At 48.7% G+C, this 18,202-nt stretch overlaps 1 protein-coding gene across 7 annotated transcripts in view; it reads left to right on the forward strand.

The window, feature by feature from the left end:
* Positions 1–849: 849 nt before the first annotated feature.
* BMAL1 (basic helix-loop-helix ARNT like 1) overlaps positions 850–18,202 on the forward strand; it is a 99,262-nt gene continuing 81,909 nt past the window's right edge. For 5 of the 7 annotated variants that reach the window (XM_059136588.1, XM_059136612.1, XM_059136579.1 and 2 more), the window contains exon 1: positions 852–1,006. The gene's annotated coding sequence lies outside the window, so the exon portion shown is untranslated. Of the gene's footprint in view, positions 1,007–18,202 lie in introns of all 7 variants that reach the window. The other 2 variants (XM_059136628.1, XM_059136619.1) reach the window with 2 other exon arrangements.

Below are 18,202 nucleotides of genomic sequence, written 5' to 3' on the forward strand. Positions count from 1 at the left end.
TCTCCGCGGCCGACTCGGCGGCCGCCGGGACCGAGTCGGCCGCACAGTAGGCGGTCAAACCCCCGCGGCGGGAAGGAAGTGCAGTGGAGTCGCCGCGGGCTCCCGTTCTGTCTTTTCAGCCGCGAGAATGACAGCTGCAGCGGGACGCCTGGAGGTCAAGACCGACGACAGGAACGTAAGAAGCCTGGATGGGGAAGCCTTCTAGAAACACGAAGCGCGCGTTCTCCCGTTTGGACTTTGGCAAGCCCGGCTGTTTCAGGAAGGGTCTGGCACTCGGCATTCCTAAATTGCTTTCCTAGATGGAGTTGGAGGGAGGCGAGGGAGGAAACGCTGCTTTTTGTCAGGGTGCCCGAAGGAGGAAGGGGAGGAGGAGGGGTGAGACCGGTGAGCCGGAGCAAGCCGGGGACCCGGAGAAGAGGGGCAGCCCAGCCGGCCGCCAGGAGTGCGGCGTCTGGACCCGCAGTGGCCACCGCGAGCGGGAGACCTAAGGGGAAGGGAGAGGGCAGGGGCGAGGAAATCCAGGGAACGCGCGCCGATTGGTCCTCTCGTCGGGGCGTGCGCTTCTCTGCGCCCAGCGATTGGTGGCGGGAAAGGAGCAGGTAAACCGGCCCCCGCCGCACCGCCATTGGTCAGAGGCCTCTCTAGCTGCTACACCACTGGGCAGCGGGCCGCCAAGCGGCGCACGGATTGGCTGGAGGCGACCGCCGAGACCGGCTCCCTTCGAGCACTCGGATTGGCTGGTGGAAAGAGGCAGGTATCCGGGCTCCGGGGCTCCTCCATTGGTGGGCGGGGAAGGGGGGGTTGGGCACAGCGATTGGTGGGCGGGGGGCCGGGCCTGGGCCGGCGGGGAGCGGATTGGTCGGAAAGTAGGTTAGTGGTGCGACATTTAGGGAAGGCAGAAAGTAGGTCAGGGACGGAGGTGCCTGTTTACCCGCGCCGGACTCACCGCCGCCGCCGCCGCGGGATCCGAGTGGGGGCGCGGACGCGGGCGCTCCCGCGAGCCACGGTGAGTGTCGGGCTGGCCGCAGCCAGCGGCGCGGCCCCGGGCACCCCGTCGGGGGCCGTTAGCACCCTGGCAGGCGCCGCGCCCCCGCCGCCGCCCGGGGCGCAGCCCGGCCGCCGGGGAACCCTGCCCGACGTGCCCGCTGCCGGCCTTAAAGGGCCCGTGCCCGCTCCCTGCCCCCACCCGAGCCGCGGGGAGGCTGCGCCCCTTAAAGGCGCCGCGCCCGGCCGCCCCCATCTTCTCTCGCGGGGGCTGGCGGTGCAGGATAGGGCGGGCAGAGGTGCCGCAGGCACCCTTAAAGGGACCGGGAAAGTGTCCGCGGGAGTACCCACCTCCCCTCCGCGGGCTTCGCTACCTGACGGGGGACGGGGGGCGGGTGGGGGGGGAGGAAGGAGCCAGCTGCCTCTTAAAGGGCCAGCTCCGCCCTTTGGGAGCGATGATCCGGCTCAGGGCGAGTCCTAGGATGTATCCCTGGGAGCTGGGGGGACCCTCGAGAGGACTATTCTTGACGGCTGCACCCCAAGGGCGTTGGGCAAGCAATGCCTCTTCTGCCCTTCCTCCCCATCTCCTCCCCTTCCCTTTCGGGAGCCTGTGGGGCTGGGAGGGGGCGGGAGGGCGTCTCCGTCGGGCTTGGGGAGTGCGAGTCTGCTCGCCCCTTCGGCCCTGTTGCGGGCCTTCGCGCTGCACCCGAGAATCCGGGGCCGGTAATGGGGTAGACCGCAGGACTCGAACTTTCGTCCGGCCTCCGCCGTCTGGGTCCTCGGCGGCCCCGGAGCAACCTCTCTGGGTCTTCGAGCAGGTGCCCGACGGCACGGGGATGTCGCCCGGCGTCCCGGTGTGCGCCCACCGCCAGCCCTAGAAGCCCTGGAGCCCCGCGGAGGGCGCAGCGAGGCTGGCTCTAGCGCCGGGTTTGACAGATGTCAGAAAAGAAAGGTTCCCGCTCTCGGTTGCCGGGCGTTGACAGCCAGGAGTGCTCTCGTTTGCTCGGAGATAGAAGTGGAAGAGCAAAAATTAATGCCGACCTTGTGGGGCTTGAGTCAACGACCCCCTCTCAACGACAGAGGGGTCTTGAGAGCTGGCTGCGGAGCGCAGGCAGGTGTCGGAGGGTAGGTGCAGGAGAAGAAAGGATTGCACTGGACATTGGCGTCGGATGTCACTGTAGGTGCTGGCCGATGAGGGACCAGGCTTGCCCCCCTCGCCCCACATTCCCTATCCCCCTTTCCCTCCTCCGCTTCGGCCCCTTGGCCCCTTCCCGGTCCAGTAGCCTTGTCTGGGCACTTTGGCGCTTGCCAGTCTCTTCTCCCTGCGTACAGAGCTGTTCCTCGGCATGGAATTATTAGCGAAGTTTTCTCACCCAGCTTCCAGAAATAAGATTCAGTATTTGTGAGGAAGCATTTCTTGAGTGTACCTGTATTTCCAGGGTCTTCGTTCTTTAAGAAATCCACAAAAGCTGCCCCTTAGCTGCATCTCATTTCCCACAACGCAGGCTTGTCCTTCTGACATCTGCTGCTGTTCCCCGTTTTAATCTATTTTTATATGACAACTATTATTTTAATTCTTCTGGTCCCATTGATATCAGGATCTGTCAATTTGGGTTGGTGGCGTTTTTAATTAATGTACTGGTTGAATCATGAGCTTAAAATAATCATTGCTGCTCCTGAGCAGTTTTGAATAATCTCATGCTCTTTGTGCTTGCAAGGTGGGGTGGGGGGGAGTCACTGCTGTTAAATTAAATTTCCATATCAATGAAACTCCAAAATATTTTTTAAAAACACAAAATTGAATCTTTTGGTCCATGATCTGTTACTGAGTTCGCGTTACTGATAAGCCTTTAAAACAGCTTGTTGAACCTATTTAGAAGGCTTCAAAATTGCCTATATCATCTGAAGCGGGATCTGTGGAGATATTTTGGTTTTGATGGTAGCCAGTGAATAATAATAATAATTTAAACTACGGTTAAATCTGTGCCTTATTCCAACTCCTAAAGTTTAAAAAGAGGGAGAGAGAAAGGAACAGGTGGTGGAAGAGCATTAGCCTGAGAGTTAGAACTTTCTGGTTCTGGCCCAGACTTGGGTGTTCATGGCTGTGCCACCAGGAGTGAGTCACTGAGCCTCTCTGGGTTCTGTATGCCCCAGGTGGAAAGTAAGGCAGTTGAACTAGGTGATTTCAAAGGTTCCTTCTGCTCTAGAGTTCTCTGCATCTTTAAATATTTAATACATTTGAGTTCAGGTTGTTAATTTCCCTCCAGAACATCTGAGCTGAAGTCCTATTTTCATAGGAAACTTAAACAGAACAACAGATGGGGTTTTAAAGACTCCATTTCGAATGATTTAGAAAATGATGACGACTCAGGAGTTTGCCTTCTGCAGAAGAGGTTTGCCTACCACACGGAAGAAAGGGAAGTGGCCGTGTTTTCAGATTTTTTCCTTCCATGCCAACCATCTTTGTGCAATTTATATACTAAGCAGTGAACAAGCCCGGTGGAAAGACTTGGCCTTGTTAGCACAACTGCATGAAAATCTATAGAAACTAAATATTTCTTATCTCTTTTTGTTGTAAGAGTTGCTTTCCTTCTGTGAGCTGTCTTCTGTTTGTGATTGCAACATGAGCTCTGAGGGTGGTAAGAGAGAGTCTCAAAAGAAGCAATTTCTGCACCTTACCATGTTACAGTTACGGAGGAATTTTAGTTAGCATCATGGTTGATACTTGCAGGGAAGTAAAACTCATCTCTAGACCTTGAGGTTTAGTGAGTCGCCCAGGAACACAGGCACCCTTCTGCAGTCTTTTCTCACCTCATTGCCACTTTGTCACGACCCCCAGATTTACCCCAAACAGCCACCCTGGCTTTTCTCCTCTTCCTCTCTCAGAACAAGACCTGCTCAGCCCCCTCAGCATCTCTTCCTTCCTGCTCAGAAGGTCCTGTCTTCTCTATCTCCCCCCCCACCCCAAGTCTCCTCCTCTCTTTCCAGTTCAGAAAAAGCAACTGGATCTTGCGTCTGTTTCTTTTCCTTGGACTTTCCCTTTGGGCAGGAGCCTGGACTTCAGTGGCAAGATCTGGGACTTGGGTTCTGATTAGACAATTGCTTGATCCTTCTCACCGCAGGCTCCTCCTCTGCGGTGCAGTGACAGTGCCTGCCTCACAGAGTCTGTGTCGGGGTCAAGGGAGATGGTGCATGGCAAATGCCTGGCATACAGGAAGCCCTCCCTTTGGGCCTGCTGCCACTCCCTCCCAGCGCTGCCATGGTCCTGCCCCCCTGAAAATCCTCCAGGCTGTTTGTCCTCAGGCTCCTCACAAACCCAGAGAAACCTTCATCTCAATTTAGTAGAGGAAGGATGGAAGGGGGGAGGACATAGCCCTTCTGCGGGCCCGTGATGCAGCAGGCAGCTTTGACTTGTCTGTATGTGGTACTCCTGAATCTCCCACCCTCTGCCTGCTCTCGTCTACCACCTTCTCCATAGTTCTCAAACATCTCCGCCAACTTTCCGTCTTGAATTCCAGGGGCCTGTCCTTAGTCCAGAATGGTCATTCCCGGCCCCTATGCAGCTGTTCCCCTACTTTTCTTTCCATTCTTCTTGAAATTCCCTTCTTCTTCAGCCTTTGGGTCATGATGCTTTCTTGGTTCCCTTCCTACATAGCATAAAGGTAGGTTTTTATCCTGGCCCATTTTCAGTCCTAATCTGTCTCTCCTGCTTCAGCTGCCAGCAGGTTCATTGTAGATGTTAACGGCAGCTGAGAGCCGGCATTCGTGACTTGGAGTTCTGGGTTGCAAACTGCTTGCAAGCACTGTCTCATTTCATCCTCATAACACACCGGTGCCTGTGCCCCCTCAGCGCCAAGCTGTCCTGAGAGCCAGTTTGTTGGAGCGGTGAAAAGTGCAGACTTTGGAGCAGATCGCACATCCTAACTGTTCCTTACCAGCTTTATGACATGTAGTCAAGTTGCTTTGCTCGCTGTGTCTTGGTAACCTCAGTTATAAGACTGGGATCTCTGTGGTGTAAATTAAATGAGTTAAAACTATTTAAAAAAATACATGAAGCCCTTCATGGCACATATTGAGCATTCAGTGAATGTTAGCTCTTGGTACTTCTGCTCCTTCTCACCTCTCCGTACCCAGCCTGCCTGTCCACGTGCAAGGGACTCTAGTCAAACTGAAAGGCTGTCTGTTGGCTGGACCAGCCCTTGTCCCATTCCATCTTCCAGCTTTCTCATGTCAAAATCTTACTCTTCTGTAAGACCCAGCTCAGGTGCGTGGTCCTCCAGGAACGATTTCTTCATTGTGTTTTTCTTCCCCCTCCACAACACCTGGCAGCATTGCCCCCTGGCCCTTGGTTTAGCTTGAATTCATAGTACTGCTGCATCGGTATTGGGCTGGGCTGTCTCTGGGACTGTCTCCCCTGCTTGCTTGGGACAACTTTGCGGGGAATTCATCTTGCTTTCCCCAAATCACAGGCACAGGGAGCCTTCGGGATGTGCTTTTCCAATCTAATCAGTGATCTTTGAGGAGGAGGAGTTGGAATGGGTTGCATCACAGACACACGTTGGACATGACCACGAACAGTTAGGTCTACAGGGAAGAGAGGTTTGAGTTTGGGACTTAAAGTGGTTGGGGGGGGGGTGAGATTGGATAAGCTTTAGTCATCTTTGCTTTAGGGGAATGTTGAGTGCTGGCATACGATGAGAAATGATTTTTACGTTCGTACATGCTGTACTTTGAAATAGTATAAACTCATGTTCATCAAGCCAGGTTAAAGAAGGGGATGGAGGTCTGCCTGATTTCCTATTCTGATTAATACTCTACCCGTTGGATGTTGTACGTATACTGAGTAAAACGTTTGCGTATATTTGTGCCTTCAACTGCTGTTTGAAATGTGTGATCTGGGCCACTTAGTTAGCTTGAGTCTCACTTAACCTCATTTGCAAAACAGAAATAATAGTACTGGTGGCATTAGTGGCTAACGTTTATTGAACACTGTCTGTGTACCCGCAAAGATGTTAGGCACCTTATGTTTATTAACCCATTTAATCTTCATCACAACCCCATGAGGTAGGTACCGTAATTATCTTCTTTTTTTTTCCCCCACAAGTGATGTGGTTTTGGAGACTGCCCGAGGTCACTCAGCTGGTATGGGGTGGGCAGGATCTATGCCCGAGGACTCCAGAGTCTGTTCTCTAAGCTCTGTTGCCTGGGTCTGCTGGTAGGGACGGGGGCCAGGGAGGAGCCACTACTGGAAGTGCTGTGTGTGCGGTGCCCAGCACTGTGCTGGAAGGCAAGCAGACCCGCGGGGGTTGCTAACCCATCTTACTGTTGACGCATGTGGTCACACACCTCCTCTTCATCACGACTGAAGTCCTCTGCAGCAGGACACGATGCCCGTTCCGATAGTTCACGAGCATTCTTCTCACATCGTGTTGCGCATGTCTGTCTCTCTTGCTTCCTCATGCCCTACTGCGGCATTGCTCTGACATGGGCCTTGCCAGGCTCAGCCAGCCCCTCCCTGGGCAGCTCCGAGCATTGGATGAACCTTCCAACGGAGCTTGGTACCCCTTGCCTTCCTCTAGCCATCTGCAGGGCTCCTCACTGGGGAGGAGACCTTTTCAGTGTCTCTCACCACCTTCTTCTTCTTCTCCCCAGCTTTTTAGCCCGAAGCAGGCATCAACAGCCTTGGTGTATATATATATTTTTTAATACCAGTTGTTTTCTGAATACATTTAGATAGTAAGAGAAACATTGTCTTATGTCAAGAACCTGTTACATAAAAATGTGTTATATAATGTTCAAATATATACTGCACAGTGGAATTAGATACCACTCTTTTTTTTCCCCCAAAGAATAGAAAGATAATAAACACAGGCTATACTGAATGTAATTAACCTTGGATTTGGAAGGCCTGGAAAGACATGCTGTGCCCTCAGAGCTATTGTTTGGAACCTCTGTTATCCTCCTTGAGTGATCCAAGTGTAGGATGTATGGGAAGTTGACCTGAATCTGCCATGGAATGCTATTGTGAAAGATTCTGGAAATTGTCTTTTTCAAGGGAGGGGTGGAGGGAGTTCCTTGACATCTTGCTTACTTAGGTTATTCTCATATCCAAGCAGAGGGAAGAAGCTCTTTTTGCCCCTTATACTTAGACCAGTGAGGGTATCTTCTGTTTTCTGTTCTCTGCCTCCTTCAGTTCTTTCCATACAATGGGGCCAACTTTGCCTTCCAGAAACAGCCCTGTTGCCAGTGGCCTGTGGTTGATGCCCCCATGTTCAGTGCTCCAGGCTCTCCAGAGTCGGACCCTGTTCCCCCTCAGTGACCCTGCTTCTCCACCCCAACCCCATTGCCAGACTGAGCCGGAGGTGGGAGGTTCTGTGCTGCTTAGCTCTGCCCTCCCCTGCCTCAGCCGCCCGCAGGCCTTACATCTCCCTGCTATCTGTCTTGCTCGCCTCTCCCCCTTGACCCAAGGGGCCTGTCGCCTTTGTCCTAGCCTGCCTCAAATTGCACTTCTTGCTTGATGAAGCCTCCTCTGGTGACATTTGCCCCTTCACTTATGCACTCTGTCTCTCTTTGTCACTTTCGATTGCCAGCCATTTGCTCAGAAGCAGTGTGCTTCATAATTAGCAAATTATCACATTGTAGCTAATCGGGATGGCCAGCTCTCTCATTTTTCAATCGTTTCCCAAGTAAGTATCTTGTTCTCACTTCCCATTCTCCAACTGTACTCATTTAGCCCTTCAGTGTAGTGGATTGGATGCTTACTGTGTACACAATACTGTTAACAGGAGATACCAGAGAAAACAGAGTCCCAGCCGGAGACAGATCATGAACAGTTGAAGACATTCTTTTCTGATAGTGTCGATGCGAGGAAGGCAATTGCATAGAGTAAAACAGCAGTGACAATGAATGGTGAGAGGGAGGTTGCGTTAGCTGGGTCCCTTGGGGAGGCCTTTCTGAAGAGGTGACATTGAAGCTCAACTGCAGGAAGATCAGGGGACAGTGTCCCCAAAAGTGGGAACAACAAGTGCAAAGGCCCTGAGTTTGGAAGGAGCTTGTTTCTGAGGAAGGCAAAGGACTGGTAACCAGTTTATATGTTCCTTGTATGCAGATATTTTATCCTCCCTGTAACCTGAGCCCAGTGCCAGAAAATCTCTGTAAATACTCACATACAGAATGGGAGCATTGGGCCTTAATTATATCTTGTATAAAGAGCAGTTAACTAGACTTTGCACAGAAGGCTTTTAATAAAACTTTATATTGCACATAAATTAACGGTTCAAAGGGTTTTCTCATAAATGTCCCCCTAGCACGTTTCATCAGCGATTGCTGTTTTCATTGTGTTTGGTGCAGGGCTTCAGCCCTCAGGAATCTGTTTCACATGTGCAGCCATCTTCTAAGCAGGTCTGCTCCAAAAGTTCATTTGTAAGGCACCTGAAACCTGGGATGAATTTTTCTATAGAAAAAGATGAACCGACTCATGGCTTAATTTCCAGGCAAGCCCACAAAACACCATTTCACGCTGACTGTGGTTGAAGCCATGCTGTTTAGCGCTGAAGTATTCACAGCATTAATTACGCCTTCTGCAGCTGGACCCCCTCATCTAGATGTGGCATTCTGGGTCATTTACTGTTAGCATCAATGGGACCATTTCTTCCTGTTTTTCCAGTCTGCCAAAAAAAGTTTTATGAAAGGAATTCTTCCCATGGTGCCTTCAAGATTTAGCTCCCCATGTTATAAATGAGCCCGTGGCATGCAGAGTGTGGGGAGAGCCCTGCCCTGGGAGCTGGGAGCACCTGGGGCCCAGTCTCGGCCCCACCCCTGACTTGCTGAATAACTTGGAGGAAGCTGCCCTCCCTAAGCTTTGACTTCTCTGGTCCTTCTTGAATATAAAAGCCTGTTTTCTCACCACCGTGGGAAAACACATATTTCATTGCTCCAACCTACCCTCAAATGGCTGCCTCCAGTTTCTTCTTGAAGAAGTAGATGTACTCAAATAATGAGGAGCTCCAGAAGTTCCGGGTATGGTGCTCCGCAGTTAGAAAGCCCACTCCGTCTGCACCCTCATGCTGATCTGCTATCTTTCTTAATGAGTGGAAAGAAATCTCGTCCTAGAACTTTCGGTCCAGATAAGATTCCTGTGTTCTTAGCCAACTTATCTTCCATATAATTATGTAAACTGGTTTTTCTTTTTAACTCTTAGGGATAAAAATGGTGACTATGGTTTGTTACTTATGAATTATACTTATAAGTGCCCTTAGGGAATGGAATGAATTTGCAGGAGAGAGCAGAGCTGAAAGAGTGTGGGATCAAAAACAATTTTAAATGTTAAATGCAAAGCTATTTTCAGTATCCTGCTGGAGGAAAAAAAAAATTTTTTTTTTTTGAGGCTTTCGATGATAGAAGCGGTTTCTGCTCCAAAGGAGAAAAGAGCCTCAGGTTTTGCGGTGGTGAAAGCGAGCTAACGACCGTCCCTCCCTTCCTCCTTGCCCCTTTCTGTTTCCCTTTGGTGTCATGAACCACATTTGCTATTTGACAGGTTTGCCTTTTAAAGGACTCTGGGACACAGGGCGTTAGAGCTCACATGGCCCAGGGCATGGGCACTTTGCTGCAGACTTCCCCACCAGATTCAGAAGGGAAGCCTTCTTGGGATTAAAACAGCACTTTCAGCATGGCCTCTGTATGGTCAGTTGTGAATGAGATGTTGTTTTTTGTCTTTTTCTTTTTTCCTTACATGAAAGCATAGCAAGGAGTTGGGGCAAGAAGTTTCTGCTGGGTTTCACTTTGCAGCTGGAAGGTGGTATGATACCTAGCCTTCCTCCGTAGATGCTAGACTCCGAACAGAATTATGTCTCTTTTGTTCTTGGCTGTATCCTCACAACTACGACAGCGTCTGCACAGAGTAGTTACTTAAGTGCTTACCAAATGAATGAGTTCAGCCTGGGAAAACCTCAACTTTCCTTCCCTGTCTAGCCCTCGTGAGCTTGGTCTCACAGTGTACTTCGGAGTTTAGGTGACCACTTCCTTGGACATCTGTGTTTTTCTTGTTCTTCGGCCTGGTCAGATACTAGTATCTTTGATTGATGATCAGGACTTAACTGGCCATGGTTGTCCTTGCCTGGCTGATGTTCATCTTTATGTTATCTTTAATTGGCCTCAAAGTACAGCAAATCAATAGCTGAGCCACATTGATGGAAAGAAAACTTACTGTGTATTTCTTTGGGCATAAGTACTACACATTTATTTATTCAGTCAACATGTATCTGAGGGGCCAAATGCCAGGCACTCAGGCTAAACCCAGAGGGAAGAAAGCAGAAAGAGTTGTAGGGGCTCCTGGGTGACTCAGTCAAGAGCATGTGACTCTTGATCTCGGGGTTACAGTTTCGAGCCCCATGTTGGGTGTAGAGATTACTTAAAAAATAAAATCTTGAAATTTTTTTAAAAGATTTTATTTATTTATTTGACAGAGAGAGATCACAAGTAGGCAGAGAGAAAGGCAGAGAGAGAGGAGGAAGAAGGCTCCCTGCTGAGCAGAGAGCCCAATGTGGGACTCGATCCCAGGACCCTGAGACCATGACCTGAGCCGAAGGCAGCGGCTTAACCCACTGAGCCACCCAGGCACCCAAATCTTGAAAATTTTTAAAGAAGAATGAGTTGTTATAGCCAAGGAGCCTGCAGTTTCATCTGTTGATGGAAGATAATCCAAGGCCATGTATAATGCAGTGAAGTAGTCTAGACTATTTGTAAGTACCGCAAGAATTCAGAGACCAGAGAGCTCTTTGTGAGCTGTCATGGGAAGAAGGAGGCCTCATGGAAATGATCAGGTTTAGTCCAGATCTTTAAGGATGGGTAGAATTTAGAGTCACAGACAAGGGGTAGCACAGGTATTTCCAGGGGGTAGATGGGTGGGAACATAGCACAATTAAAAGCATAGAAGTAGGAATGACCAACCTGTATACAGGAACAGAGACTTGCGTAGAATGGAGGGTTCTCAAAAAGTGGTGGAAATTTAAGTTTGGAAGATCAGTCAATGCCTAAACATGAAGCACATCATGTCTTATGATATCCTTAGCATTTCACATGCATGATCTGATTTAATGTGTTGTAAAACCCCATGAAAGGGTATTATGATTATTAGCATCATTTTAGAGATGAGGATTTTGAAGCATAGAGTGATCCAGTGACCTCCCTAAGGTGAGCATAGCTAAAAAGCAGAGGATCAAAGCTTTAAAACTAGGCCATGGAAGCTCTTGACCATTGGACGCTGCTGTCTCCCAGTGTCCTCCACATGCAGGATTTGGACTTGGTTGGGGTGTTGGAGTCATGAGTTGGAAATAGACAAGGCTCTATTTAGCCCACTCCTTCATTTTGTAGATTAGGAAACTCTGAAGTTAAGTGGCAAGTCAAAGTTTACCTGGTGAGGTAGAGACTGGTCAACAGTGGAGGGAGAACCACTAGAGTTAGTTTTTACTGTGGTTCTGATTACTATTTCAGTTATGTGAAATAATTATCCTGAAGCATCAATCCAGTGTCAGTGTTTCAGTTGGATCAGGGCGGAGAGGGACTAGCCACAACAGGGACCTGATAGGAGGCTGCTAGCTGAATCCAGACAGTTAGAGGGAGCCAGAGCTGGGAATTGTCAATTATGTTAATTGGCATGGCTGTTTTCCGTCACCCTTTAGATTTCTAGAGTGCAGGGAACATCTGCCTGTGTGAGTGTCTTTCAAGTATGTGAATCTTCACTGTACTGTGACCGAGCTGCCTTGGTTAATGAATTCTCCAGAAGCAAAGCACCATTATGAAAGTTGAATATTTAAAAACAAATACCCACGTTTTCTGGAAAGAGAACCAGATGAGGAACCAGATAACTTGCATTCTGGGCTGCTTCTGCTACTCAAGCAACAGAGAGCCTGAGCCAAATTACTTGAATGTCTCAAATGGGCTGATTCCTTATCTGTGGAACAGGTGTAACAATTCCTGCCCAGCCCCTTACAGTGTTGTTCTGATGCTGGAATGAGATAAGGAAAGAATAAAGGTTTTGAAAGCTGTAAAGTTGCTCCAGGGCTCAAGGGAGCCAAGGGAGCCAAGGGAGCCGCAGCTGTAGTGTTCACCATGAAGGAGTACTGGCCTTGCAGAGATAGCCTGGAGGGCAATGAAGGGAGTTCTCCCGCCTCCAGGGCCTGTTTAGGGATGCGGCGCTGTCCACCAGATGGGTGCTGACGGGCCTCACTTTGCTGGGTAGGGCAGTATTTTGAAGGTGGAGATATATTTCACCCTTAAAGAGATGCGGAGCCACAGCCTGGGCATGGCTGGAAATGTTAGGCGCAGATACTCACGTTAATCTGTTCTCTGCACATACCTCTCAGGATAGAGATGGGCAGCTGTGAGCCAGAAAACAAGTGTCAGGATCTAGACAGCCAGTTGGGTATGCTTAGATGTTTCACCTATCCTGGGGCATGAGGCAGAAATCCAGAAGAACCTTGATTAGCCTAGGGACTAATGGGTGAGCTAGCACACTGTCCAGGTAATACCTGATTCTAAAGCCTGTAGAAAAGTCTTGATTGGAGATGGGCCAGATCTTAATTTTTGTTAGTTTAGCATGGTATCATCATCATCATCATTATTATTACTTAACATTTCAGCATTTGCCATCTGCCAAGAACTGTGTGAAGTGCTTATATGCCTTTTCCCATTTAATAAGTAACTCTGTGGGGTGGACACTGTCAGTCTCATTTTCTAATTAGGGAGACTGAGACCCAGAGATGCTTCAGATAACATACAGTGGGTGGGAAAGCTGTGATTCAAACCCAGGACAGTCTCTGGAGCCTACACTCTCAACCACTATCATCTTCTTTCTCCTTTTTCCTTGGTACTCCACATGCTTCCTGCCCCTGGTTTTGAGGTTTCTGACAGCACAGAAAGCATTTTTGGTCAATAAATGACACATTATACAGTGGCCTCAGTTCACTGTGGCTCTGTCTTTTTTGTAGCCCATGGCTGACATTGAGCAGCTCTCGCTGGCTGCTTACAGCCCATGAACAAATGGATGCCAGCCCTGAATGTAGCAGATTGACTAACTCTTGCCCTCTTATGCATGTGCGAATTTAAAGTGCAGCAAAAGGCAGGGAAAAGGATTGCTCTGGGTCAGTTTTTCAGAAAGTGGCCAGGTAGCTTGTAGACCACTCAGCATTCATTATGTTGCTTGTCAAAATCTTCCCATCAAAGTCTTTGCAAATGTCATGATTCTGATAGTACCATTTATCTCTGTGTGTGATTTATGAAGTAGCTTTTACATGCATTGTCTTGTTTAGTCTTCACTATGGCCCCATGAGGAGAGGTGTTATAAAGACTCATTTTGCAGGCTATGAAGTATCTGGAGAGTTTAAACTACTGCCCCGGGTCCCAAAGCTAGTCGGTGGCAGCCAGGACTTAACACATTGCTTTACTGACTTTAACTTTTACTCTTTTCCGAAGTTTCTCTTTGCTTTCTCTGTAAAAGATGTTAATTGATCTGACTTACTGTATTCAGAAGTCCGCAGTAATTACTAAAGTGAAGTGTTTTGTGCTATACACTGTTAGCGAATCAGAATAAATAAAAGGTCATGTAATTGGTGGTTGTGTTGGGTTAGTTGATTTGCAGTTGCTTTCTATGGCATAGAATACACCTATATCTTTTGTGGCAGACTGTTACACCAAAAGCCCTTCTAGCTTTAAAAGCCCAAAGGCTTCGGTGAGCCAGGCTGAGTCAGTCAGTTAAGCATCTGCCTTCGGCCCAGGTCATGACCTCAGGGCCCTGGAATCAAGCCCCACATCAGGCCCCCTGCTCAGTGGAGAGTCTGCTTCTCTCTCTCCCTCTGCCCACTATCCCTTGCCCACATGCTATCTCTCTCTCATAAAATATATTCTTTAAAAAAAAGGAAGTCCAAAGGCTTTAATAGATGATCAAACATGGAATTTATGTAATGTCTTTTAAAAGTTGACCATCAAGTTCTCAGTTAGGAACACAAGCTCCTGTTATCACATTGTTTCCATGGAGAAATTAGCCTTGGCTCACATCATTTCGGCTGTTGGTGCCTTTTCCAGGAATGGAGTTAGCCGCTGTAGGAGAGAGGACTGGTCATGCTTATCACTTACAGTGCTCTCCCCTCCTGTTATTAAAGGGGGCTGATTTGCTTCTGTGCGCTCTTTCAGTTTTTCCTGGGATCTGAACATAAATCATCTTTGAGGTCCTGGTATTTGTATTTTTTAGAATTTTTCCCTTAAATAAACCTGAATGGAACACTTCCTTATGTAGTTTTGAACCTCCTCTTTGAAGTTTTAATTAGTGGCAAGGGGCTTTACTTGGAGAATGTACAACTGTTGTACTCAACAGTACAACAGGCCTGTTGTACTGAAAGCAAGTGTACATAGAAAGCAAGTGTTGTTGTACTCAAGCCTTTTTGGTTGGGATACCAAGTAAGTTCCTGTATTAAAGAGATCCACAGTCACAATGGCTGAAACTAGTCCATAGTAGGTAGTGGTTTGGGCCTTCCATCTTCATTATGTGGTTTCCACTTGGTGGTTGAAGGGGGAAGCTTCTAATTTGAACATCTCCTGGGGGAAGGGGGAGTATCATTATAAGGTCAAGACCTGCCGGTAGCACATTCTTTTATCCTAGGGGCCAGAACTTAGTTATATGGCTTCATTAACTACAAAAGGAGGCTGAGAAATATCTTTAAGTGGGAGGTCATGAGTCCAGCAAAATCTATTTTTAATAGTGGAGAGGAGATTGAACATTAGGAGAAGCTTGTGGTGTACTGCCTTGCAGTACCCATGGGAAGGATTCAGTAGAGTTTGGAAGCTCTCCTGAGAGCTGGGGAGATGCCTGAGCCCAGGGTCAGAACCTAGGCAGGCACAGAGAAATCAGGACATGTGTGACCATCTGGAACTCAGGGCGACTCATGGCTCAGAAACTAGGCAGCCAGGTAAAGCCAAGGTGCCAGAAGGAATACGAATAGTCTGAAAGACTTCCGTTGTCTGTTAGAGGAAGATTCATCAGTTTAAGTGGTATAGTAGACAGGGAACTGAGCTAGGAGCCAGAAGACCTAGGTTTGAGTCCAACCTCTTCTGCTTCATAACATGGGGCAGAATACTTTGAAAACCGTTTGCTTTGTCATCTACAATATGGGAATAACGGTGATGGCCTTTCCTGTCTTCCAGGCTTGGGGTGAGAGTAATGGAAGGGGGATGGGCTCTGCAAACTGCAGCTCCGTGGAAACTGGCCTTGCGTCATTGTTACTCACCTGTGTCCCCAGCACCTGCTGTTTACGGGCTGGCATGGACATACTGGTGTGAAATGTGAATGAATGTGTGATATGTGAGAGGTGGGAAAGAAAATGCATTGTGCAGAGATCTTGATCCTGGGTGGTCTTCTCTGCTGGGCAGAGCGGTTCTTCTGCTCTCTACTGGCTGCAGTCTGGACCTCCGTGTACAACCAGGTGCCCTACCGGGACGTGGGCAGCCTTCAGGGCAGCTCCCAACCTGGTAGTGCAGGACATATAATACATCTATGGTGAGGCCATTTGCTTATTCCACTGAGGAAGTGACTGAATCCAACAAAACAGGAGTTAGGACTTCCAGTTGGATGTCATGGTCCATGACTGAGAACTGATCATTTTTAAATAGTCTGGCCTGCCTGCAGATTGGAAAACGAAGCCTTCCAAGGCTGTCAGAACTTAACCTCTTACTTCAAAGTAATAAGATGGGGTTGTAAAATTCCCCTGTTAATTTTTTTTAAAAAGGTAATTTTTTTTTAAGATTTTATTTATTTATTTGATAGACAGAGATCACAAGTAGGCAGAGATGCAGGAAGAGAGAGAGGAGGAAGCAGGCTCCCTGCCGAGTAGAGAGCCCGATGTGGGGCTCGATCCCAGGACCCTGGGATCATGACCTGAGCCGCAGGCAGAGGCTTTAACCCACTGAGCCACCCAGGCGCCCCTCCCCTGTTAATTTGAAAAAAAAAAAAAAAATGTGGCTTGTTCAAAACAATGAATGTTTACTGAAAATATGATAGAAGTAAGCAATTACAAAGATAAGCTTATGGTTTCCATCCTATGGGTGTTTCTATCCTGGCCAGAATGATTTTTTTTTCTCTTGCTGGAGAAATGGGGGCTCAGTGGATAATCAAAAAAATTTTTTTAACTTTGATTCATTTTGTTATTTAATTTGTTTATTCACTAAGAGTGACCTTCTTTCTTGGAATGCAGTGGAGTATTTTTAAATGGACTCTACTGGGAAAAAGCAGGACTTGAGCTTACATTCACAGTATGCTCCTGCCTCTGTTAAAGGCTTCATGCATAGAAGGAGGGAAAAGCACCAAAATGTTAACAGTGGTTCTCATCTTGTAAATTCAAGGTGATTTTTATTCTCATCTCCTTCTCTGTGGTTTTCTATTTTTCAATATTGAGCTTGTGTTACTCCTATAATCATAAATGGCTAGTTAAAAATGAGTCTCGTAAATTAATACTCTCCAGCCAAATCAAGAATTTTTATTCTTGGCAACCTGGCCTGAGCTATAAGCTCTCATGTTAACTTAGACCTAGCCAGGTGATTTTCTGCAAGTTAAGGGATTTGTTAGAAGGAGGATGTTTTCCCTGTGGAAATCCACACAGAAAGCAATTGTTTTGTAATATGTCAGGAAAGAGGTCCTAAGGAACTCCGCTCCTGGAATTTGACCAGCCAATATTATGGAAATGAACTTTGCAGCTTTCCCACCCGCCATGGGACTGTTTTCCTTTCTCTTATACCTCTGTGCTCTTCAGGGACCCCCAACTCCATCTACCTGGGACTGGAGGACCCTGTCCTTTGTTCTCTTAGGCCCTGCACTTCCTATGTCCTCCGTGCCTGTTCCCCGCCATCTGTTTGTGACTATAGATTTGGTCGTGGTTTCTTCCCACCACCACGTTTGCAGACTGAAGAGAAGCAGTTGTTCTCTTCCCCATCACAGGTGTCCCTTGCCCTTGTCATTGCCCAGGGGAGTGGCCTGAGCTGTGCTCCTAGGACAGAATGAAGAGGAGGGCTGAGGACTGTAGGGGAAGGGTGGGGATACTGAGCTGGCTGCAGAACCTTGGAGAAGCCACTGGGCCATCCAGCGAGCACTTGGCCCGACCGTGGCAAGGCCCGCTCTGGCACAGCTCCCGCAGACGACAGCTTGGTGTCGGAAGCCCTGCATTGATCTGTTGCTGTCCTGTGATGTGGCTGTCACCATTCTAGATGCTGTCAGGGGGCACAGTGATGAGCAAGGCAGACCTGCCCTCTGCCGTCATGGAGCTTTCATTCCCGTGAGTGAGAGAAATCGTTTGCAGGGAAATAAATGAAGCTCATTATGGATTGTAAGAATGGCATCAGAGATGGTTACCTGTGCCCTTTTGTAGTGGAACAGGCGGGCTGGGGTTGGGATGATTCCAAGGCCTGGCACCTTCTGTGTCCCTGGTGCTTCATGAGAAGAGAGGAGATGGGGAGGAGGGAAGAGATTGGGGAGGTGTCTCAGGGAAGCTGAGTCTGCCTGGGGCCAGGTGTGGGCCTGCAGCCCCGCAGGGAGAGCAAACGACCCCCAAGCCTGGGGCTGACCCTCTGGGTCATTCCACTTGCCCATCTCTGGGCTGCAGGCACACATCCTCCTTTCCCACAGAGCGATGAGCCCCACAAAGCAGCCCCCATCTGTCCTAGGCCAAGCGTTGTGTTTTCGCCCTTATTTGCAAATTCTGGTGAGGACCAGCCTCGCTGTGTCCCTCCAGTCGGATGCTGGACTACTGTTCCTTTAAGGGCCAGGATTTTCTGTTGTTGTTGTTGTTTTAATGAGCTCCTCCCTGCCACCCCATCCTGTACCCACTCCTGGTCCTTTCCTGGGGGCTCAGAGTCTGGCCTTGTGCGGATTTAGGCCATGTTGGGTGACACGGCCCTTCCCGCAGCTCTCGATCACCCACGCTTACAGGGCCTTTGGCCATCGCTCTCTGCTTGCCTTTCAACTGCCCAGAAAAGCTAGAAGTTGGGTAGTTGTGAGTGATTTTCCTGAGCTTCCTTATTGAATCTTCTTTTCTATTATGCTTCTCTGTCAGATGGGCCATTTGTCCTGCTCTTTGTGCCCCGGCTTTCTGAAAAACCAGGACAAACACGACCCTCACTCCTGTGGAAACTCGACACCCTTCCTCCTGCGGACCTCAGTGACTGTGTTTGCTGACCC

The sequence above is a fragment of the Mustela lutreola genome, chromosome 1, assembly GCF_030435805.1.
Source record: "Mustela lutreola isolate mMusLut2 chromosome 1, mMusLut2.pri, whole genome shotgun sequence".
Lineage (NCBI taxonomy): Eukaryota > Metazoa > Chordata > Mammalia > Carnivora > Mustelidae > Mustela > Mustela lutreola.